The sequence below is a fragment of the Lichenostomus cassidix genome, chromosome 1, assembly GCF_008360975.1.
Source record: "Lichenostomus cassidix isolate B80296 chromosome 1, HeHo_3.0, whole genome shotgun sequence".
NCBI lineage: Eukaryota > Metazoa > Chordata > Aves > Passeriformes > Meliphagidae > Lichenostomus > Lichenostomus cassidix.
The window spans coordinates 49,436,465-49,456,094 of record NC_139479.1 but is presented as its reverse complement, the minus strand read 5'-3'; the positions used below and the strand labels follow the sequence as shown (position 1 = coordinate 49,456,094).

At 40.1% G+C, this 19,630-nt stretch overlaps 1 long non-coding RNA gene across 1 annotated transcript; it reads left to right on the top strand.

Moving 5' to 3' along the window:
* Positions 1-13,128: 13,128 nt before the first annotated feature.
* On the top strand, positions 13,129-16,709 carry LOC146444642 (uncharacterized). Its single transcript, XR_014850172.1, has 2 exons — positions 13,129-13,627; positions 15,639-16,709. It is a non-coding gene; the product is annotated as an uncharacterized LOC146444642 (long non-coding RNA).
* Positions 16,710-19,630: the final 2,921 nt, after the last annotated feature.

The window sequence follows — 19,630 nt, the reverse complement described above, 5'->3', positions numbered from 1 at the left end:
TGATGGTCAGAATGCCCCGAGGACAACATACCTCATCATCAGGGCTATCACCATGTCTTCCTCTCCATCGTACTGAAAACTCACTCCCCCAGCTAATAACAAAATGCAAAGTTGTCTAATGCCATTCTGATATAATTAATGATATCATTTCCCCTTAGTACTTCTCTGAGATTTTCCTTTTCATACTCCAGAGTACCCTGTGGTAAATCTCTCAGTCTGACTATCTACTGTTTGATGCAGACAGAGAACTAGGTAGCTGTTTGGTATTGTTCCAAGTGTTTGAGCATTTCACATATGACAGGGTAAATCCAGCAAAATTTGTGCACCTACAGGGTAGCTGCTACTGTGCTAAACTTCCAGACACCTGGCTTTACATCCACAGACAACACTGAATTTCACTGCACATCACTTTTAGGCTCCCAGCTCTGAAGTTATACCATGCAGTGGGGAATACTTATTCTGTATGTGTCATGGGGAGAATCAGGTGCCTGGAATTCACCACAGCCAGAGTACTGAGCAAGGAGTCCCTTAAACTAATCAAGAAGAAAGCCTGAAAGAAGTTGTATAGTAAAATTTCCCCTGTTGGCGCATGTAAGGAGCCTACATGTGGCTTGCAAGACGTTAGTTTTTGGCCGTTGATAGTCATGGCTTAGTTCTCTTTCTCACCTCAGCCATCTTTCCAAGGAGCTGAATTGGCTCTTTTTTTTTTTTAACAACACATCAGTACCTTGACCATATATGACATGTAATACAACATGTAATACAACATGTAACAAGCATATTTTAGTGTCTAATGTGTTAATATATGTGTTATGAATAACAACAACAACAATACCAACAACAAAAATAATGGCCAGGTATCATTGTCACATCAAACACTTCAGTAGGTATCAGGAGTCACTCTTGGCTTCCACATGGATTCAAGCTCTTTTGACACTGATTTGGTTGTTCCTCATGTCACTGCTGTCCCAAGTGCTTTGGGCAATTATGGGTAACACCAGGTCACCTAGGTTAAGTCTGGTCTGAAATGTTTCAGGTATAACAACAGTCTTAGTAAATCTGGGCACTGTTTCCTTGAATTTCTTTGCAAGACTCTTTGTTCCCTGATGTCTCAGATACACAGGAAAACTAATTGTGAATCATAAGGGAGCCAGTTACCTGGCTTCCTAAGTGATACTTCTGAGCTACTGAAATTACTTCTCCAAAATCACCACGGGCTCCAGGACTCCAGTTAACACCCTTAATATCAATTTTCAACGTATGAGCCTAGACCCTGAGATTATATTTGAGCATCTACATTGAGTTAGTGGTCATCCCTGAGCATGTTTATTAAGCTGGTGATATGGCCCATGAATGTGTGAACTTCCCAAGATCTTTCACATCATTTTTCACCTTTTCTCTTCCTCATCTATCTGTCCCTCTTGCCTATCTCTCATTCCAAGAGAGCCTGATCATTCAAACATCTGTAAAGTATAATACATTAAAAAGAAACTTTGTTTGCTACCTTTAAAGTACTTTATATCACTTTAAATCACTTACACTACCATAGCAATACAGCAAAGAATGCCATCTAATTTACATAAAGTCACCCAGAGGTTAATTAGTATGTGGAGGTTAATTTCCAAAACAGTGCACTAGGAAAAAAAGCAGCAAAAAGCAATTCTTTCCTTAATTGGTTTTGTACACACACCTCCTTCTATGTTTTACAAATGTACTCAGTAATTTCTGTCTTCATTTTCTGAGAAGATTGCATGTCAGGTAGAAAGGAAGTCTGACACTGTCTGTCTGAGTGGTTACTTGCTGACCTTTTGTTGTGGGATGTACAATTTGGAAACATTGCCATCACATGCCATCACAATTGCATGGTAGGCACAGTAATGCTACACTTGCATTGCATCCTCTGCAGCAGAACAAAAAATAATTCCCAGTTGCCTTTCTAATTGAATTTTTGGGTACAAACATCACATTAGAAATCATACATGTTCCCAGCTCTGTCCACATGGAATGGAGGGAAAGTGTTCACCTGGTGAGCCTGCATGCTGGAGGAAAAGCAGGGCATTTAATATTAGTAGGGAAGGGGCAAAGGTGATTATTTTTCTGTTTGAAAAGAAACATTTTGGGGTACTATCAGAAACTGCTCCCAGTTGACAAAGGAAGAAGGCAATCTCTGAGTCTTGCTGGATTCATCTCTAAATTTCAACACTCAGAGCTGTGTATTGGCTTCATATCTGCCTCTAGATCCTGTGACTTCAGTGGAAGTGGTTATGCTATTCTACAAGAGCTTTGATGGTCACAATACAGCTTAATTTGAAGACACTACTTCTCTCAGCAGTAATAACATATACTTCTACTATCAAGACCCAAAAACCACGATGGGTTATACTACAGTGTTTTTAATGAGTTAGCACTGGCATTTACTGCAACTAGATGTCTGCTTGAGCTTGAATCTTGACAACCTAGAACTGTTTAATGGTGTTGAATTTGGATTTTGAAATATGTGTTAGAAGCTTTGTGTTCGCAGAGGTTTTGGAGCAATTCTAATTCCAAAATGTTTCTTTCTTGGAAGTAAGTAGGAGAAACTCCTGCAGCAGGGCTGAGCAGCAGTAGCAGACTGTGAAGACTTCAGTTTTGTTTCTGTCTCCTCACCAAGCTGATTAGATGCCTAACAAAGCAATTCCAGTGGAGGAGCCAAGGATCTACCCAAGCTCCTGGTAGAAACAGAGCATCTCCTGCCCCTGGATGCAGTGTCAAATCCTTGGGCACATCATGCTCTATGGCCCACGCTGCCTTCCTGACTGCTGCCCTCCTCTCGCTGCAGCAGCAAGGTGGCGGCTTCACCTCTGCTCCTTTGAAGGATGATGTGGGTTTGCAATTCTGTAAATGTTATTTCTGGTGAACATTTCTACAGAGACTGCATAGAAACCAGACCTGATGCAAGCATTTCCAGGATGAGTGGATATGCAGTGGTACAGCCTCTCCTGGGTAGCACAAAACTAGACATTACATTTGGCAGTGGCAACGAGGTAATCAGAGCCCTTCCATCTTCCTTGGTCATTACTAAATCCATCCTTGACAAGAAACATCTCTGTGTTCATTCAAAAGATGCAATATAATAAGAATACCAACAATTGACATTGAACTTATTTATTCTATCTCTGCATCCATTATTCCTTACTATTCTTGGTGCCTAGGAAAATATTCTTTCTCTTCCTTTATACAGCTCTTGTCCATTGTTGCTGTTTACAATCTCCTTATTGTTGTTGAGGGTTGTCCTATTCCCTCCCTGTCATCATTTAGCAAAGCTAAATGCATTTCATTATTTTAATCTTTCTTGAAAAGTCAATCCCTTAATTAGAATCTATGGTTGTGGAGCTCCACTGGTGTCTGCAGGCTAAACACCACTAAGGCTGTTTTCTTACTAATTGTGCTCACAGGCAGGACATTTGTTACTGTTGTTGATGGCATTAATTTGTTTGGGTTTTTTGTTTTTGTTTTTGCTTTTTTTTAAAGACATTTATTAAGGTGAGAGGCAAAAGACAGAATCCATTAAGTCAGATTTTCAAAGGATCAAAGCCTACAAGGCACAGAAAATGACGATTTTCTTGGTTGAGATTTTAAACAGAAACATGCAAAGACAAACCTAAAAGTCTGGGGTTTGGAGACTGAGCACATCAAAATCTCTCAGTAAAATGGAGAGATTTTAAGAACACGCTTGTAAAAGAAGGCTGTCAAATGCTGATCTGCTCTCTCCTACCAATTCCTAATGAGCATCAAATAACGAGGAAACAATCCTTCATTCCTATTCTATCAAACACATTTTGATAAAGAGGCATTTGGAAATTCAGTGGGAAGAAGAGTAATGCCCAAAAAAAATGCTTACCTTGTCCTTTCTCACTTTTGTCTCTAGTTTTGCTCACTAATCACCCTGCATGCAAGTTTTTAGGAAGGATTTTGTTCTTCTAGCATGCAGTTGAAGTAGAATCAAAGAACCTTTATGAAGACATCACAATGACTTTTCAAAATAAGTTTTCATGAGCTTCTCAGGTTGTCATTTCTTTTCTATGTACTTAGGGTGGTAAATTTTTACATGTGCCATTGCTCTTCACAGCAGCACACATACTAGTTTAGACAATAAATCTAATAACTGCTGACTGAGGGATGTATCTTTCACCCTGCACATAAATTTACTGTAGTTTGAATGTTTCTTGTGCTGGGATGTGTCCCATTTGATTCAGTTCTATTTAAATAATTTTTTTTTCATTACACATAAGCTAAAGGAAAAGTTGCATTGTTTGGACATACAAAGTAATGGTATTCCATCAAGGTATGTTCAGAGTGTATTTTTATCTATCTCCTCTGTCCACCATGAGATTTTTAGGTTCAGCTGTGTAGTGTGGCTTCCTCTGCAGTGCTCAGGATGAATCCTATTCTATTTATCCACTACATTATCCAGTCAGTTCTCCTGTGTCCCATATTGTAATCTGCTAGCTACTAGTCTAAAAAGTAGCCTTTTTAAAAGTAATTTCTCCTTTCCTTGGGAGATGAATCTTAGCAGTTGGGATTTCCTAGGCCTTGCCATGGCTGCAACTGATTTTTTCACATCAGTCCTAGACCTGATGTGGCCTTACCCCTGGTGACAGGTACCAAAATAGCACCAACTCACACTAACAATTTAGCAGTGTGACTAATTACATGCTAATGTTTGGACCTCTGCCCTGGTTGCCCACATGGATGTGACTTGGGATCAACTACCTCCCAGGCCATAGCATCACTGTATCTATGGGGTGTCACTGTTGAGCCGCTAGCAGAGAAAAAAACCCGGATTCTCAACATGGCAAGAGAAAAGAGAGCTTTATTATTTTGATTCCAACTTATATAGACTTTTCAGAGGTCACCCAGATTGGTCATTCAGAAACCTCCCCCTAGGCCTGATTGGCCAGGCCTGAACTGTCCAAGTCTCAAGACACTGTTTTTAATAACATCCAAACTTTATCTTTGTTTATAAAACACAGGAGAAAAACTCTCATGGGAAAGACCTGTGCTAGCCACAGCGGGGATGCCTGTGTCTTTCTGTATGAGCTTCTTAGCACTCAGTACCACCTGCAGCATCTCTACCTCCCCTAAGGTGTGCAGCTGATGAGGCAGACAGGCTCTCTCTTCCCTGTTCTCCTGCCCATGCAGCCTTTCCTGCACCACCAAAGTGGCTTAACTTGAGCAGCAGCAGAGCTTATTCCCTCTACAAATTTCTCCAACATCATGATTTAAGCATTTTTCAGGTGTTAAGGAGCTGCAGCCTAAAACCCTGATATTTCAGAAACCTTCCCATTTCCAAGGTGAGATGACAAATACTGAAGACTCTGAAAGCCAAACTCAAAGTCCAATAGGTTAAGGCCTCTCTGGGAATTTCAGAATAGGTTGGGCATCTTGTCTGGTCCATCTGGAGTATGACAGATCATGGGACATTTCCTGACACTGGGGTGCATCTCAGCTGGTTCAAAACTTTTCTTTGAAGGATTTGACAGCAGACCAGGATGTTCCTGGAGAGTAAACATCAAGTGAGTTACACAGCTCTAGAGAGTAGGCAGGCTGGATCCCTGGGATTTAGGCAGGTGGGTTTTGTCCAAGTCCCAGTATAATTTTGAAAGGTGCATATGCTATTAATGCCTGCTCCTCAAAAATAAAATTTCATGTGGTAACACCTATATACCTATAGCCAAATATCTACTGACTTTGATTTTCCACAAAACCCATGTTTACACAACTAAATGTTGTGTCTGTATCAAAAGGCCATTGGCATCCAGCTTGCCCCTGTGCATTGTACACCACAGCTCCATCCCAGGCCGAGGGGTGAAACTCTCTGGCGTTCAGCCATCCTGGTGCTGTAAATGGAGAAATTCATTCCTCCTGTGTAAATAGGAGACAAACTAGCTTTCAGGTAGCACAGAAAAACAGTGATGAATGCTTTACCCCTTAAAAGAGTAAAAAGCATCTGTAGAAAGGGGACCCATCCTTTAAAAGCATAAAAAATATTTAAATTTGGTAGAGAACAAAATATTTTGAAATTATGCAACATGAAACAGTCACTGACACCCGTACTGAAATGTGACACTGGTTCCAGGATGTTCAGGCACTCCTGCTGGGACAGATAATCTGCATTTAAATTACAAGATTCAGCCATATGTCTGGCTGGGAAATGAAAAGGGTGGAATGATAGATACTACCTTGTGCTTCTGCTGTTGGAGTCTTTTTCATCCTGCTCAGTCCCTCTCTTGCACTGTGGTCTGTTCCAGGAGAAACCCTCTTCCTATTAGATAATATCCAAATGTCTCCAGGGCCTGTTTCAGAATTGAGCAGTCTCTTTTTTTTTTTCTCAGAAACTATATATCAAATCTTTGGTAGGAGCAAGCTTTTGACTAATACTCCCCTCTGGTTATTTAACTTGTAATAACGTATCAATTTAACCCATGCAACTTTTATTTGAGGTTTCGGCTATGACATATGGTTGGGGATTCATACTGCTCAATTTAGGAAAAGAAAAATCTTCATGTACAAAAACGGAACAACCCACCTCCCCACTCTTGTGTGTGTGTGAGAGTGTGTGTGTGCATGAGTTTTAGAATTAGAGATCAGTATTTCTCTATCATTCAAGTGATTTTTTTTCTCAGCTGGTACTATCTTTTGCTATTATCTTTCAGTAAGAAAAACATATTTTTATTGGACCTTCAAGTCAAAGCAGCATCTTCTTTGTAGCTGCTATATATATTCTGTAATAGCTTGGGTTTTACTTTGTTTAGTAAAACTCTGGTTTAGACTCTGAGAAGTTGCTATTACAACATTTCCAGTAATTTATTTGCACATCCTGAACCAAAGCAGAATTAATTGGTGAGGGGAAAAAAAAATCTCAATTCTAGTATTATGAAGAGGAAAAACTAAAACAGCTTAAGAAGAAAAGATGTCTGAAATATAAAGACTTTCCCCACATTTTCAGTGTCTTACTATTTTTGGACTTTTTTTTTGACTTGCCATGGAAATGGCTTGGGTTCAAGAAACACATAATAATGTGAGCTTAATGATTTGGTGATGCTACCAGTGAGGGGTAATGACATGATCTGGGTATAGAAAAGAAAGGTTGCTGTACTCTTCAAATCAGAAATACTCCCATAATTTATAGTAATCATTGCAAACCTTGTAGGTAGCCAGGGAGGACACTGCACAGCATCAACCCATTGCTGTCCTTGTAAATGCCACTTGGAGTTTGATGGGGACATTTTTAAGTTACACACGCAAGGATCTGAACTGAAAGCTGGTGCTCTTCAGAGGAAGAATCTGCTCTTCTGGAAAAGAGCATTTTGCAGGTGAGCAAGACAGAAGTCCAAAGAAGCTTTACTGTGGTCTACTTTCTGTCCATCCAGCCTTGCTGTGGTTTGCCCTTCCTGCTTTTGAGACCCTGAGGCTGGACTGAACTCCTGCCTTTCCCCTGGCTAAATCAATGTAGCATGAGGAGTGTCACTGCCACTGGGAGTGATAAGAGTGCTCCATAAGAGAGGTCCCAGGCTGCTACCTGGATTCTGCTGTCTCCAGCCACCAAGGCAGAGCTTTGAACTCAGCTCTCACCTGCAGATCTCAGTGCTTTTATCACCACTTTGAAAAAAAAAAAAAAAGTGGAAGGACCATTAGTTTAGACCAAGTGCGAACTGATAAAAAGGAATGTCCTTGTGAGTTGCTCTTAGAATTGTCACTGGCTTCTAGTAAGAGCAAAGAAATAAAAGAATTAGCATAATGACTCTGAAGGTACTTATTTTCATATACTCTTTGTTGTTGTTTTATTTCAGGACAGGTTTAATTAGAAGTAAGCACTGGCAGTAATCATATGGTATATGCTTCCTTTTGGAGCTTTGAAAGATCTTTTCTTGTGAGGGTAATAAATCATCTAAATGAGCATGCATGAAAACTTGTAAAATATAATTTGGTACAGAATTTTTCCACACATGGCAAGTGTTTTATAAGAGAGACCTGAGAGTTTTATGTGGCATGGTTTGGTGTATAGTATAACTAAACTGAACTTTGCATATAGGCCATGGACAAAATACTATGGATATCTGCTTAAAGGAAGACAGCATGACAAATTTCTAGGAGCCACAAAGTCTACCTGGTACATATTATGCATCTCAACAACAATTGCCTAATGGACGTGCTGATGCCAAAAGAACCCTTTGGGTCTTTCTGAGAAGAATACATACATAAGCTTCCATGAAATATGTCATCCCTTTCACTCATTTTACTAAGGAAATACCAACAAAACATTGTGTTTAAATAGCTGTAAGGATCTGATATAAATCAACAATAGCCAGGAAATTTAAGAAAGCCAAAGACTGACACTCCCTCTTCAGCACATTACACCCTGTTTTTGCAAAGAAAGCTAGAAACCTTGGGTATCTGGTATTGATATTGGGTATTTCCAGTTCTTGCTGTGTCAAAACCTGTGGAAAAAGTATTGGCAATAATATGAGCTTCCACCTCAGGCCTTGCATGGCAATAGTGAAATCACGAGAAGTCAGATGTGCTTTACATAAAATATCAATAACTTTTTGCCCTGAGACATCATCATTCAGCTGCTGAGACTGAGTCCCTGTCCTACCCAGCTGCTCTCCCCCTGAGCTGCTGCTGTTGCAGACACAGTGCCCTGCAGAAGGGAGAGACGCTGTACACGTGCCAGAGGAGCAGCTCCCCAAAGCCTGTGCAGAGGCCATTTTCCATTCTGCCTTTGGTTCAGTGGCTGAGGTGATTCTGGGGTGGTAGCACTGCCATATCACTGCTGCCAAGCCCATTGGCTTCCCAGAACTGCAGCACAGCCCCCTCTGCAGAGCCACAACTACCTGAAAGGAGGTTGTAGCCACAAAGGGTTGGCTTCTTCTCCCACATAACAAGCGATAGGACAAGAGGAAATGGCCTCAAGTTGCCCTAGGGGAGGTTTAAATTGGATATTACAGAAAATTTCTTCACCAAAAGGCTGCCCAGGGAAGTGACTACCTCCACCCCTAGCACCATTTAAAAGACGTGGTGCTTAGGGACATACTGGACTTCATTGGTGGACTTGGCAGTGATTGGATTCAGTGATCTTAGAGTATTTTGCAACTAAAATGATCCAATGATACTTTCAAAATATTTGATTCCAGTGCAAGTTTAGATGACAAAGGACGATTAGTAAAGGCTTTTTTAGATAGATACTGCTTTTCTTCTGGTTTCTTCTGTTGCAGTGATATCTTCAAGTTATCAAGTGCCAGTGCCTTCTTTGGACCATGGAAAAGGAATGAGGCATCTTCTCCAAAGACTTCTGGGCACCTCTAGCCCCAGCAGCCTTAGCCTACAGCAGCAGCTTCTCTGGTCCTATATTTTCTGTCCCAGGGCCCTCCACTTTTCATGCCTGGGCCTAGGGAATTCCTCCCAGACAGAGGCAGAGCTGTCACCACCTCTGCAGCAGCAGGAATGTCCCAGGACTCAGGGTGTTAAGCCAGGGCTAAGGGCAAAACAGGCCCTGAATGAAAGCCCCATATCCTTTTGCTGCTTTGTAATCCTAGTTACAACCTTGATTCATAGTGAAACAATTTTGTGAAGTGAAAAAAAAAAGGCTTCCCTGTAAGAAGATTCTTTTTATTGTCAACTTTCACACAGTCAGAGGAAGAAATTCCCTAGGCAATTAGAGCTTCTAACATTACAGGCACAAGGTTTGTTTTGAGAAAACAAATACATGTCAGCATTTTAAAGTTATTTTTTCAACCTTTAGACATGTTGGCAAGGCATCGATTCAGTGGGATTTTTACTTGAAGGCATATAGACAGGGAAGCACAGTACCAGGTGGGAGTGCAATATGCCACTTGTCTGTTAATGATAAAGAGCAAAAATGCAAAGGAGCCATAAACCAGACAAAGCAAAGGAGGAGAGAGGCATCCACAGAAGTGGGTGTGTGGCAGTTACCCAAAGATTGGAGATTTCCCTGGTGCTAATATCTGAAGTCATTAGCGTAAAAGCAGCATTGGTTAGGGACATCTGCACAGCTCTGAGTAGCTGAGGGCTTATGGTTAGGTTTTTGTTTTCTTGTTTGGTTGGCTTTTTTTTTGTACCAAGTCTTGCTTTCCATAGTGGAAGTGGTGTAAAAATAAACTGAAATCAGTTTAGAGGGAACTGGATAAACAAAGTGTAATAATGACCGCTCATGCAGCTTTGCACCCTCTGTCTATTAAATGTTAGCCTTGAATTTTTGTAATACAACTTAACAAAGATTACAGCATTTAAAAGAAATGTGATCATTCTAAGTTTTTATCTCAAAATTCTGCCCTCATTTGTACTAAGTAACCCGTCTGACTCAAACTGGTTTGTTACTGCAAGGTGGGCTGTAATTGTAGCCATCAGTGGCCAACATGAGATTGTTCTTATCTAAACAAAAAATTCAGTGTTCCTAAACATATATTTGAGCAGTGGGAAAGATCCAGCACATGTAGTATTTTTTTCAGTCATCTTGGTGAACCTGTGTTGAACAGGTAACACGTGAAACCAAAAACCTAGCAATAAAAAAAGGAGAGGAGAAGAGAATTTACCCAATACTGCTAAAGCCAGGAGCTATCAGTTTCATATATTTTTGCCCTGAAGTGAATCTGTGATGTGCAGAGTCAACAGCAGAGCAGGTATTTCCCAAATTCGGCCCCTGACCTTGCAGTTGGACCCTGCCCCTGCCCCTGCACAGCCTCCCAGCAGACTTGCAGCCTAGCCGAGATGGTTGCGCATACAGATGTGATAACTTGACCAGTGACCTAGATAAGACACATTTCCTAACCCAGAGGGCAGACAGTTTTATGGGCACATTACTGCCTCCCCTCCACAGGAGAAAGTGCCCCAAAAGTACATCTCTTTGTGGGACAGCTGTGGTTTCAGAGCATGGCAGGGGCTGTCATACAGAGGCAGAGATTGTGCATGGCAGCTCTGTGAACGTAGCAAAGAACTGGAGGGAAAATATGAAAAGAAGATGAATCTGTTCAGCACTAAACATGTTTATTTTAACTTCTTTGCAGCTTCTGAAAAATCACTGAGCAAAACTCCAGGGTATAAATCAAAGTGAGAGAGAGAAAGAAAAACAGCAAGCGAAAGAAAGTCATTACTTTGATTGGCAATGAAAGATTACTCAGGATCCATAACTGTGTTTACCTAGCTCAGCTTAAAGTTCACCATTCTAAACTCCTCAAAAGAATCTCCTGTTAAAAACAAAAACTAAACCAAAACAAAGCCAGTGTTCATGGTAAATTACTTGTGTAACAACAAGTGGAAGTTTGGGGTTTGCCACCTATGCTCACATGGCTGTTTTCTTTACTATTAAATGCATACTTTGTGCAATTACAAGCTTTTTCTACTAAGAATTTAAGTTAGAGAACAAAGCCTAAAATGATGAATGTAAAGATAGCTATCTGATATTATTTTTATCCTTTCAATTTCATGTTCTTGAGCTATACCTTAGCATAGCCCAATTTACAGTCTAAGGCCAGAAAGTCAGTACTAGGCACACAGTTACACTAAGTACTGCTCTCACTTGTTCACTATAAGCTCCCTATTTCCTTCTTAAAAGTTGTTTTCAAAAGGATCTGCTTGCATAATTGTGCAGCAACAAGCCCTGGTAGCCTCAATCCCCAAGAATGTTTTCAATGACCTCTTCCTGCCCAGTTTTTCCATGAGAGAGAGAGAGAACTGTTGGGAAATGGGGAGCCAACAGTGTTACCAGAGGGTAAATGAGTAGACAGATGCAGAATAGAGATTACTGTTTTAGGAAAGGAAAAAAATCTTTTCCCCCCTCCCTGCTGTTACAATTGCTTTTAAAACCCACAGTCTTTTAACATTTCATGTCCAATTGCTTTTAAAACACACACTCTCTTTTAACATTTCATGTCCTTTTTATAGGCACTTCCAGCAACAAAGTAGACCATAATTTCAGAAAGAGAATATTACAGCCGAGGAATGGGTGCACAGTGTGGCTGCCAGTAGCAAACCCAGACTGTGGGTCAGTCCTGGCAACGAAGAGGCTGGGCAGCTTTTCAGGGGCAGTGTGAGTCAACACGGCCTTTTGTGGACAGATAAGAGAGTGCAAACAAAGCCAGAGCATCAAAAGTGAAATGTCTGCTTCAGAGGGAAGCCGAGCCCACTGACACACACATACCTGTACCATGTGTCTAGCAAATCAAGATTTGTTTATTTACAGTATCAGTTTTGGTTATGGAGAGCTCTTGGAAAATCTGAGGGCAAAATAACCTTGAGAAGTTAGCATTATTAAGAATTAATTATTGCCCTCTGACAGACCCCATTTATCACCATGAAAAGCAGATACATTAATTAGAGCACTTCTGGCATCACAGCAAACCTGTTTCCTTCATGTTAGATTTTGGTTTAGATTTTGTTCCCAGAGGGACCACAGGAATTGTTAAATGTACCAAAGAGCAGTTTAAAGATTTTCCACTGTGATGAATTTAAATGTGGGGGGGTTTGTCCCTGAATCAGACTCCACAGTAACCTCCATAATCAAAGAATTATCTTTGCTAGTGACAGACAAAATGAATAATCAGTTTCCTTTTTAACCCAGTCACCAACAGCACTGATACTGAGGACCACGGGGTAGATTATTCAGCAATTAACATTATGTGATGTTGCTGAATACAGCACATTTCCTGTAGCTTAAAAACGTGCCACGCCGTGGCAATGCAGAGCAGGCAGCTTTTAAATTTTGGATTAAATCTTAGTGAAAGTCTTCCATGACTCATTCAACTCCTGTCATAACCTTATGTATTGTGATAATGGTGTAAGGCAAGGTAGGGATTTAAAAGGACAAGAACATAAATCTTTGAGATTGATGGCTTTTTGCCATTGCCTGTGTGTCAAGAGGACTGAGGGAGCTTGCTGCGTTACAGTTTCCCATCCTTGACATCCTAGGAGTACAAAATGAAAACTTTACATTCAGATCAAATCCTGTGTTTGTCTCCAAGACAAAATTTCCCATGAGATTAAGACCTACAAAGTATGGTCCCATAGGAAAGAACTCGGAAGTTCTCAGTAACATCCTAAGGAGGCCTTGTCACTTTGATAGCTGCAGTCAGCTGCCAAGTCCCCCCACCACTTTTGTTGCACTTTTCTCTTGATAGGAGAAAAAAATCTGGGCAAGTATGATACCCCAGTGCTCCATAGCTTAACTATTCACCCCAAATGGTCTGCCTCTTTAAATAAAGCACAGGCTGGGACACGCTATCTGCTTCTCAGAAAGCTGAAGGTGGATGCATGCCAGGGATTTGTGCAGCTTCCTGGCTTTGCTGATAAAGAAAGGCCACTGCGAGGTAAACCTCTGCTCTCTCCCTGACACGTTTTCCCAGCGGCTGCCCAGAAACAGGGGACCTGAGAAGACAAGAAAAGCATGGATCCTGTGGCACCACAGCTCATTGTCTGCACGGGAGGGAGCCTCTGAAGAGTCTGCATGGGCTTGTGCTTCTACATTTAGAAATGTGAGCTTCGAGCCTGAGCATTTGCATCAGCAGGTGGAAAGTATGAGAAAGCACATCTAACGCTGAAAGTTAATGATAGCATTTGACCATGTTAACCAGTAAGTGACAAGGCAGGGTCATGGGAGTTAATTATTCATGTAAGTGACTGCTAAAAGAAATGTTTAAGAAATGTTGGTAGTTTGCGCTGACTGCAATGGAAAGTGACTGATCATTTCAAAGTTTAACCTTGACAGCTTTAAGCAGACCCTTCTGGCTCTTTTTTTTTCTGGTTTTGTTTTATAAATCAATATTGTCTACTTCACAGGCAGAATATCACAGGTTTCACAGCAGGAAACACTGTAGCTGGCTAGAAAGGCACCTGTGACATGAAAACCAGGGCTTGAGGAGAGAAGCAATCTGGCTTAGGGGTGTTCAGTTTTGGGAGAAGGGGCATCTTTAGCCTCAACTCCCAATCTGGGACGATGAGTGGTGATGCAATGCCACTCTCCCCAGCTCCCAGTACTTGTGTATTTAAGTTATAACCTCTTTGGGGCAAACTCTACCTTGTTTGTTCAGTGCCAAGCACAATCAGTCCCTGCCTGTCACTGGTGTCCCTCGGCAATGCCACAATATAAACACTAACAAAGACAGACTGCTCATATCTGCTTAGCCCCAACTGAATCCACCACTTTTAAAATGTCATTATTTTTTTTGGTGCCCAGATAATTAAAAAAATTCTCAGGAAAAATACAATTACTGCCCTGCCAGAACTGCTAAGCTTCTGCGGGACATAGCTGCATAATTTGAAGAGCCAAACATTCCATTAGACCTCTTTGTTTCAACAATCAAATACCAGAGAGGGAGGTAACACTGACAATGTATTGCTCTTCTTCTGCATGCTGAACTGTTCTACAACTTCTAATCATGATATATGAGTTTAGAATTAAAAAAAAAAAAAAGGCAAGTATAAACTAACATTTTATAATATTACAACATATATACAGCACTTGTCATCCCAAGAGTACTTAAAATACTTGAGCTCTCAGAGGAGTATAGCTATCTTCAGACTGGGACACAGCATGTTTTTAATAAATGGTGTTTGAGGCTTGGACATGGACAGGAGTAATTTTTCCAACTTACAGCTTTGGTAAGGATCAAGCAAATGCATATAGCACTAATAAGATACTGAAACTAAAGGGCAGACAGACTTGGAGAACTTAAATATGAAGAATATATTAAGTAAGGGGAAAAATTAAATTTGAGCTGTAAGATGAGAGGACAACTAAATTAATATTATTTTTTCCTTAAGAAAAAAAGCCTTTGAGGTTATAATTTGGCTATTAAGAAGCAAGACTTACGTTGAAAACCAGAACCTTCAGTGCCCATTGGGATGGGCACTGCACTGGAATACAACCTTTGGGGATACCTCAAAGGGAAAGCTGCAAAATCCTCCGGGAAGTCTGGCAAAATGGCTAGTGAAACAAAAATTTAATTCTTCAAAATAAATCTTGATGTGTGGCACAAAATCCCAGAAGCTGTGGAAGTTTGCTATTCTTCCTGCTCATGTAGAGGGGCAAGAGGGGTTATCTTACTGTGCTCTCAAAGAGACAAGGAAGTCCACTTGCAAGGTGGGTCAACATGTAGGCATGCTCAGCTCTTCGTTAAATGTTGCTTTGCATCTGTTGCCCAAAATGCTTCTTCAGTGACAGAAAAAAAGGGGAGCAGGATGGTGGGAGGCAAGGGGCATAAGTAGAAAAATAACCTTTCATGTAATGAACACATGAGAATAAATATAAAAGAACATTAAAAAACTGACTGTTTCAAACAATCTAGTGCCAAGGCAGCCTACATAAAGGGCAAACTGGTAAGATAAGCATGTAAATTAGAGATTGCAAAAGGCAGAGGTTTGGTTTTTAAACCACATTGCTCAAGTGAAGAACAATTTCCTCTCATGTGGTACTTGGACAGAGGCAGAGGGACGTGGTAAAGGCAGTGTGGGTGGTTCATAGTGTTCACTTTGCTTTGGCATGGGAAGCTAGGAAGCCACAACAGTTCTTTGCTTGTAAGCTTTCTGTTGCTTTAAGCATGAATTTCCTTTTTGTCCTCTAACAATCCCATTTTTGTTTTTAGGAAGACAGCCTTTGACCCTTTCCTGGCCTAGGAATGAAAGTCATCTGAAATAGCAGGATGCCGTTCTTACAAACCTACTTTGTGGAGCTCTCTTTTGAGGCCATTGCTGGCATCATGCAAGCCAGTGTGACTTCAAGCAACTTTGCTAATTTGCCCTCATCAGCCTATACCAAGAGTGATAACCAGTGCTAGTATGATTTTTTCAGTTTTTCCTGCACCAGCCTCATTTCCTAGGAGTAATTTCATCTGGTGGTTACAGATCCTCAGCTCAATCTTATGTGTCCCAGAGCAGGAAGAATGGATGAAGAGAGGTCCTGCACTATCCTTTCTTGATGCAGACCTGCTTATTTTCCTGAGTATCTGTACAGGGAAACTTTCAGTCTGTTTTGAGTTTTCGTTCCTTCTGTAAACCTACCAGGTTTAGGTAGTCTGGCAGTGATACTTTCAGATAAGTGTTGGGACTTAGATGTCCCTGAGCTCCCTTTACAGTCATTGGACATGATTTAGAGCAACAGCCATATATTTAGTGCCTTTTTAGGAACTCCAAAGTATCCACAGATTTGTCTATCTGTGTAGCCTCCAGCTGCCACTGTGGAAGGATCTTCTGTGGGTCAGCCCTGGGTCACATCTGCCAATACCACATGGATATCTTGGGTACCTTAAGTGATCTCAAACAGCATGAGATCCCTACCAGTGACAAATAGGTAAAGCATCTGTCTCACATCAACTAGTTTGGTCTGTACCTACTGGTAAGAAACATGTGTTTAACTCACCTATCTGAGCATGAGCTGGTATGCCCCATGGGGATTCCTGTCTCTGTCCATTGATTTAATAGGAATTTAGGTGAGTAGATGAGATGTGATAACTAATTTTTAGATAGCTATAGTGAGATGAAATGAATCCCATCCATCCTGGCACATGATTAATGTTGGAACAGTAAGCACCTTGCACTTTGCTCTTAAATGTTGTAATAATTTTGGTTAGATTTAATGTTTTTAAAAAAGTGTTCCTGCTTTTATTAAATTGATCTTTGTTAATTATAATCCAATAAATTTTAAAAGAGGCTTTAAAGGATAATGATTTATGTGTCTATGTTCAAAAATCAGAAATATCAGACAGCAAGCCAGAAAACTCCTACAGAATTCAGAACATACATTTGAGAAGTGATTTTAAATCCCTGTGCCAGTCAAGGAGAAGGAAAACTATGTACAAGACATACTGCTATATTGTGACAAACCATAAAGAAGCTTTCAGCTGTATAGCATCTTGACAGGCTGTTCAAAATCAAGTGTTTAACTTCACTCTTTACCTTGATAATCAGGTTTCCCTCTTTGCTTCACACATATATTGTGCCATATTTAGCACACAACAGGAAAAAAAAGGTAGTAGTTTCTTCAGAGACAGCCAACTTTGTCATGATGAACCCCATCACTTGTCTTGTCTTTTATCATAGGAAAAGCATCCTGTTCTTGTTTGCATAGCAAAGAGATCTTTCCTAGAAGTAGTTCTGGTATGTGGAACAGGGACTTTTGAGGCTGTAATCCTACTCCTCAGGAATAATTGTGTTAATCTGCCAAAAAAAACCCAACCAAACAAAAAACCCAAAAAACCTACTCCAAACATAAAGATTTTTTGTTAAGTCCTGTCTTTAAAAAGATGGGCTTTACTTACTTCCTCTGAACAGTGTTCACATTATACATAATCTTACTGTTCCATTAATGCTCATAAAAGTTTGTTACTGTGTTCAAAAAGTACTTATAGACTCAAAATAGAAGTCAGGGCATTTCCTATCCTAAAGAACACTTCTTTTGCTGTGTTCGTTCCACAAATTTAGTTATTCATTGCTCAGTCACACCTGGCATGGTAGTCTTTCTGGTCAGTAAATCTACAAGACCTGTAGATTTTCATGCATTATCTATATCATCTGCTTTTCTTAGATTGACCTCAAATCACTGTATTTCAGAGTAGACACCTACCTCTCTGCCGAAATTCAGTGATGGTATAAGTGTGAAACAGGGAAGGGATTCTTTTACTTCAATTTACACATGTACCCTATGCTGCATTTATTTTTCTTGGGAAAAAAAAAGTATGAAAAAGTAGACATTACTAGCAATAGGAACTCTGGATGAAGGGACTAGCTTAAAGAAAATTAATGTGATTTTAAAAGTACCTATACTATTCAGAGGTCAGGCACATGCTGGTCTTTCCTTGTGTCTTAGTAACGAAGCAGTTGACATGTCTTGATAAAAATAACAGCCACTGAACCAAATTCAATCCAGCGCTCTACATACAGTGACAGTGACATCTGATAATACTTGTGACAGATTATTATGGTCCTCCATCATAACAGTCCAGCAAAAATTCAAGGCTGCAATAAAAATTAATCTGGCCATGAAACTGGTCTATAGTTATTTTTTTTCCCCTAACTACTACAACATTGATGTATAGAAGCCATCAAATATGACTTTGTGAGGGTATTAGATGTACATAAAACTTGCAGAGAGAAACTGATGGTTGCTACAGAAAACACAGAAACCAACTACTTAAAGGGTGTTTTTACACCTCCTGTGTCATTACAGATAGTACCATGAATAAGAGACTTGTAGGGTGTTTTGAAAACCTATTACCAGGCAGCTGGTAATAACACTTGACCTTTCATACTGAGACTACTGATTCAAAGTCTGGCCTGAGTCAGTCTGACCAAGGAAATTATTCTAATGTAATTGCTTAATTGCTGATTTGAAATAAGTCAGTAGTTTCAGTGAAAACCCTAAGGATGAAAGTCTTTATTACAAAACGATGGCCATCCCTAGGATTCCTCTGGATCCTCATAAAAGGTGAGGGAGCTGAATACCCATAAGAAATTGGCATCAAGCTGGGGAAAAGCCAGGGGCACTATGTGGTGCTGCTGGTGGCTGGGCAGTGTAAGAAGGTTCACTGTCTGTTGATGGCAGACTTTTCTCTGAGACCAAAGCAATTAATACTACATTCATTCAGTCAAAGACTGACATGGAAGTCAAAAGAAGTACTGTCTCCTGCTAAGGAGAGCAGTATAACTATAAACATAAGGGGGTGTAAACTATGTCCTTGGGTTTTGCCTCTGTCAATCACTTTTGTACTCTCCGTTAGCAGACCATCTGTATAATCCAAATGTGGCAATAATTTCATGCACAAACTTTAGGACACACAGTGTTGTAGAAGTTGAACAAACCTTGTCAATCACTGAACACAGGAAAACCTGTTGGTGGAACAAATTTACTGCATGCTTTAATTGTAGCCAAAGAGGCCTAGCTTCCCCTAGATTTTCATGGTTTGTTGTTCAACTACAGTTTCTTCCATGCATCTGAAATTTGCTCCAGGTTATATGATGTTTTGTGGTCCATCACAACATGGCATATTACCAATTGATACTATATAATCCATGATGAAAATATGCCCTTAATGCTCCATGACAAATGGAAAGAATTTGGATATCTTATTTAAAACAGTAGAGGGGAAATGGAATACAGCTCAGCTCTGTATTTTAAATTTATCCTTTTTGTTAAAGCAAAAGAAGTATATAAATAAAAGGTACCTGAAACTTAGATTTTTCATATGAGAGATTTAGTGACTTCAGCTCTTCTGAACTGGCTTATGCATTTTTTTAACTCCTTCCTATTTATACTTTTTTCTGAAATAAATGTGCCAGTATATTTTTAGATATGCTTTTATGATATTAAAATCAGCCTTCTGGAAAAACAAACTAGAAAACTTTACCCCTTTGAAAACATCCCTTTTGACTGCTTAAGGCTGCAATTGCACCATTTCTTTACTTTCTTTTAACATTCCACTTCATGATAGATGCAATGCCAACACAAAGAAAGGTATATGGTCTCTACTCCAAACAGCAAATATTGCCAAAATTTTCTGTTATATTCTACAAACTAGTTTCAAATTCAATGGACATGTGGTTTAAAACAGATACTATAGACTTTTAAAATGGTATCCATATA